Source organism: Lepidochelys kempii, chromosome 1, assembly GCF_965140285.1.
Source record: "Lepidochelys kempii isolate rLepKem1 chromosome 1, rLepKem1.hap1, whole genome shotgun sequence".
NCBI classification, from domain to species: Eukaryota; Metazoa; Chordata; order Testudines; family Cheloniidae; genus Lepidochelys; species Lepidochelys kempii.
The window spans coordinates 284,811,028-284,816,722 of record NC_136380.1 but is presented as its reverse complement, the minus strand read 5'-3'; positions in this window follow the sequence as shown (position 1 = coordinate 284,816,722).

Sequence of the window (5,695 nt, the reverse complement as noted above, 5' to 3'; positions counted from 1 at the left end):
AAGCTCTTGGAGAACTCTGAGTATATGCTTCAGCAAATAGTGTTGGGAAAACTGTTACAAGCAATAAAGTAATTTATACGGACACATATGACTGAATCATAATGTATGGTACTGAGTCATATATATGTATCTAACTTTAGACATATCAGAGTCTCCACAAAAATCCCTTTATAAGTCTCATTTTAAGATTCAGAAAGTTTTCATTAAAATATATCTGTAAATTCTATAATTTTTATAAGAAGCTTAAATCAAGGCCAATCAAGGAGAGTGAAAGTATTGGACTGCCTGAAAAATAAGTTACTTTGGGGAAACCAACTTGTGATCTTGAAATATCTTATACTTGTCTACCTGCAAAAACACACTCAACTCTCTCCCCACAGGAATTGCCAGTTCATATCAGACCACTGCTCTGCGTAGTCCAGTATTTTGTCTCCAATAGTGGACAATGCTGAATGTTTTAGAGTAAGGCATATAAACTCTCAAAATGCACCGAACTGTGAAATGAGGGGAAATTTCTTCCTGACCTCAGCTACGCATAGCTTTTGCCCTGAAGCATAGTGATTCTTGTAACTTCTTGAAGACTCTATTTGTATTCATGTGTAGAATTTCTGCCACGTGTTGTTGGCAGCACAATAAATTACTAAGGGTCCCTTGTAAAGTTAACAAACACCGCCAGCTCGAGCTCCCACCTAGAATTTCAGGGATTGCTAAATACCTTTTTTTGGGCACCCTTAGTAGGCAATACTTCTCCACTGGCAAGCATTGAATCTGTGAAGGAAAACTTTATTAGGAAAAAAGGGAACACAGCATCAACTTGGGTAACACATCGGTATAGATAAATGAGTAATAAGTAAAACACTCCCTAACAGTAACTTTGGCAGTAGTCCATTAACTCAGTTCCCCACCTGCTAGTGTGAATGTCCAATGGGCAAATGTCCCTTTTCCATGTCCCATCTTCCATCCCTATCAGCGAAACACCACTCACGGTTTGGAGTCACTGGGTAACATAGTCCCCAAATCCTGAGGGCCACTTAAGTAGGCCTGTTTACAGGAGGGTAACCAGTTGTCTGCTTTTTGACCAGTTTTCTTGTCCTAGCTACACCACTGGTGAGAACCCCAGTTTGAGTCCCCCTTCCACCTGAGGAGCTAAGAAATTTGAACGGGGTCTACCACCTCTTAGGTTAGTGCCCTAACCACTGAGCCATAGGATATAGTGTTCTCCTATTGAAGCTCTTCCACTGTGGATAAATAATGAAGGAGACATTGGACAGAGAGAGACTGAGCACAAACATGAGAATGACTCTGGCCTGGTGCTCACAGAACTCAGCCAGGAGGTGGGAGACTCAGGATGCTGTCCTCCTGCTTCAATGACTTTTTAAATAAGTTATCCACAGTGGAACAGCTTCAACAAGAGAAACTAAGGCAGACCTTCATTAACATATCTTATAGGTCAGTGGTTAGGGCACGCACCTGAGAGGTAGTGGAATCCTATACCAATCCCTTTTCTGCTCGGGGGGGCAGAATGAGGGGACTTGAAGCAAGGGTTTCATACGCCCCAGGCAAGTACCCTAACCACCGGGCTAAAAGTTACAAAGGAGGCTCTCGTTCCCCTACCACCAGCTTCTTGCAAAAACAGCAGCAGAGGGAGGTGGCTCCCTGAAGTCTGGACTTGGGTGCTGAACTCCCAAACAAAGGCCAGGCTTAGGACACATCCCTCAACTTGGCACCTACTGTTGGCTAGTTTAGGCAAGAAGACCCCGAAGGCTTTTGTGAATCCCACGCTTAGGCACTGTCTCCCTCCATTCACTGATCGCCTGACTCAGGCTTTGTGAATCCCAGTGGTTTTTTTAAGCAATGCTAAGTGTCATCACCTCTAAGTTCCTTTACGTTTAGCCCTTACTGTTATTTGCCATCATGCTATATTGTAACACAGAATCCCACAGGATAATTGTATTTTATCATTAAAATGAGGCAGTTCCTTTTCTGTTTCAATTTTTTGGCTTTTAATTTTCAGTGTGTTCTTTTCGTCTTTGTGTTATGGGATAAAGTAAAAAGAATCCTAGGCTGGCAATTTATTTACCATTTAATATTTTATATACCACTCTCATATAATTTCCTATGCTCCTTTTTTTCTGAATTGACACTATTCCTGTCTTTCCAATCTCTTCTCACATCATATCTTTCCACACACACTATCTTCAGTGGCTCTACTATATTATTTTAATTTTCTTCTTTTTATTTTTAGCTTGTGTCTGGACTTGGTTTTTACAGCTGTTATGTCTTTTTCTAAATGAGGCAACCATATCTGAATACATGCAATGGTACCCTCAATAAATGTAACAGTATTATATTTTCAGTTTTAGTCTCTACAACGTACCTTCACTTTTTTGACCACCATTTTGTACAACGAGGATATCATTGTTGTGCAGTAAATAATGACAGCTACTGTCGATCTTTTCTCTGAGAGGTGACAACTAATTCAGAAACAGTGTGTATAAGTAGTTTAAATTGCAACTGACTGAATACGCAATAATTTTCACTTGTCTACGTTGAATTTCATCTGTCACTGAGTTTCCAATTATGTCAGTCATTCACTGGTTTGTCATAACCCCACCTTGCTTTTGCTAACTTTTGTCACTTCACCAACAGGTTCAACTCTTCTCATTAATTAGTAACCATAATTGTAATATTAATACATATGTCACAGTTACAGGGCAAACAGCATTGGAAACCTGTTTTAGTCCCTCTCGGTGCACCCCTTCAATGACAGGCTCAGCTTCCTTCACTTCACTCTGGATCGAACCACATGGTCCAACCACTCTGAGATTGGATCTTTGGGCTGTAGCCCCTCCCCCACATTTCCTAATCACGTTAACGTGACAGGCCCAACTTAATTTGGCTCCTGTTAGCTCTCTCACTCCAGGTACCTGTGACCAGTGACATGGTTAAAGGCACTTCAAAACAGCGTCTTCAAAACACAGCATTATTTATTCATTCACCCAATGAAAGCACTCAGAGTAAAGGGTACAAACAATAAAGAACTCCAGATGCCTATTTCCGTTTACCTACATTTTAATCTTTCCTTGCCAGCATTGTAAGTTTTTCTCAGTCCAGCTAACCTCCATCTCTGGCTGGGAGAAGCAGACTGTCCTGTTCACAGCATGCTCTCTCTGTCTCTGTGTGTCTCCTTGCCTGCCTATCAACTGGTACTCACACCCTGGGTAGCACTCAACTATGTACTTGGTCCCCTCCCTCTTTCTAGGCCAAGGGTCATCTAATGTCTAGTAGCTTCCTTTTGATCCTAGGTTTAGACTCGAGAAGACCAAATTGTTCTCAGCCTGGCTTGAGCTACGATGGGGGTAGACTCCAATGAAGAGTTTTTCCATTGTTTCCTCAAGAACTTATATCTGTGTCATTGTTTTATGTTTCCTGCTTGGTTCCTTTTAAAAAAAAAAGTGACAGGGTGTATAAATACCTAATTGGACAGGAAGGGATTAAGGAGCAACTCTGGGCTAAGGCGGTCCCACCCTTTGCCCATGCCAAGCACGTTTGGGTGGGAGACGGGATTTAAAAGACAGCCAGACAGTTTAGTCAGGAGCTGGCAGGCCAGGGAAAAGGACATGCTCTGGGAACTCCAGGGAAGAACATGAGCTGAGCCCATACTAAACCAGGGAATGGGGGAGCCTCAGCACCTGGCAAAGGGGACCGGGGCTGAAAGCCCAGAAGGCAGTGATCTCAGGGACAGATGGTGATGCAAACTGGGGTAGGAAGTGACCCAGGGAAGTTGACTTGAGGCTGATGCAAGATGCTGCCAGGTGAGCAGTTAAACCAGCCTCCCAGGGCCCTCAGTTGGAACCTGGTGGAGTGGGAGGGCTCAGGTTCCCTTACCCACCCCCTGAACTGTATCCGCTAGGCACAGTTGCTGCCTGAGGACTGCACCCATTAGCGGCAACTGCTGCCCTGGGTGCTAACCACAAGGTGGGTGATCCTACCCCCTAGACCACACCCCCTTTGAGCTAACTCCATGGTAAAGAACCCATCACAAACAAACACATAGAGGCATGCTCCATATTCATTAAAAATAGTTATTTCTGACTTCATCGCAACATGATTCTATTGCAACATGTTATAGTGCCAAATTCAGTCACTATCAATCAAGTTATGCATGAATTGAAAGCCATAATTTATAAAAGATTCATGTTCAGGTGAATGCAAATCCCATGTTTTCCCATCCTCAGTGATCATGACCACGTTTCACTGCAAAGTCAAAGGATAATGTATGTTTTTGCAGGGTCCCACAGTTGTTACAGTGCAAGAAACACATTACTGAACTGGTCCTGTGTGCTGCATGCAGTTAATCACATGAATGAAGATGAGTCAATCAAAATTTAATAAAGATCATCAGCCCATAAACTAGCTTACTCCTTTACAGGGTAGAACAGATGTTTGAGAGAATAAAATGCATTTTGGTGATAGTATATAATTATTTAATTATTAATTTATTATTATTATTATTAATTATTATTATTATTACCATAGTACCTTGGAACCCATTGTGCTAGGAGCTGTACAAACACAGAACAAAAAGAGGGTCCTGTCCCAAAGATATTACAATCTTAGTATAAGACAAGATACAACAGATGGACACAGACAGATGGGGGAGTGCAAGTAAACAATGTGTAAAATGTGTAAAATGAAATTAATTGGAACCAAAAGGAAAAAAAAAAGACCACTTTCCTTCATCCAGACCAGGAGATCATCATTTTACCTTTAAGTGAGCAACTGAATACAATTGTTTAACTACCTTAAAAATAGTGAATGGTTGTGTGTGTGAGAGAGGCTGACCTGGTATCACTTCGGCTGGTAAATGTTTGATGCACTGAAGACTCTCTCCCTCCTTGTCCATCTCACACTATTCCTCAATGTGATGACACAGTAAAAGTCAGATAGCAGGAAAATTTCCCCTTTAGAAACTTAGATATGATCATAGGGTCAAATATAAAACAAAAACAAGATATTCGCCTGAAGCTGGTGGAATTAGAGAAGGTTATGACATTGAAGGGGTCAGTGTCAGGGGACACCAAATCTTTGCAATTAGTTGGTAGCAAGCCAGGTGTCCCATCAGTTCAGGGACGAGTATTATAGATACTTAAGGGGCCCTAACAACTCCTGTGTTACCAATAATCACTCATACACAGCTTAAGCAAAAGGATCATTTACTAGTAAGGCTACGATTTTGTCACGGAAGTCGCAGGAGTCACAGAATCCATGACCTCCAAAGACCTCCGTGACTTTAGCCCTGGCAGCTGGGAGATGCAGGGTCTTGCTGCCTCCCGCAGAGCAGGAAGTGGTGAGGTACCACCACTGCTTGAGGCAGTGGGCCCCCAAGCTCCCAGCCACCATGGCAGCGGGGATACCCCGCAGCCACTGCAGGCAGGGATGTACCCCGCAGCTCCTGGCCGCTGCAGAAGACAGGGGGACCCCCACAGCTTCCCGCTGCCAGGTGTGGGGTAGTCCTCTCCACCACAGGGGGACCCTGGAGCTCTGAGCCCTCATGGGTGGCAGGAGCTCCAGAACTCCTAGCCACTCCACAGCTTCCCAGTCCCTTCCCATTTCATCATAGATATTTTTACTAAAAGTCAGGGACAGGTCATGGGCTTCCCTGAATTTTTCTTTATTGTCCATGACCTGTCTA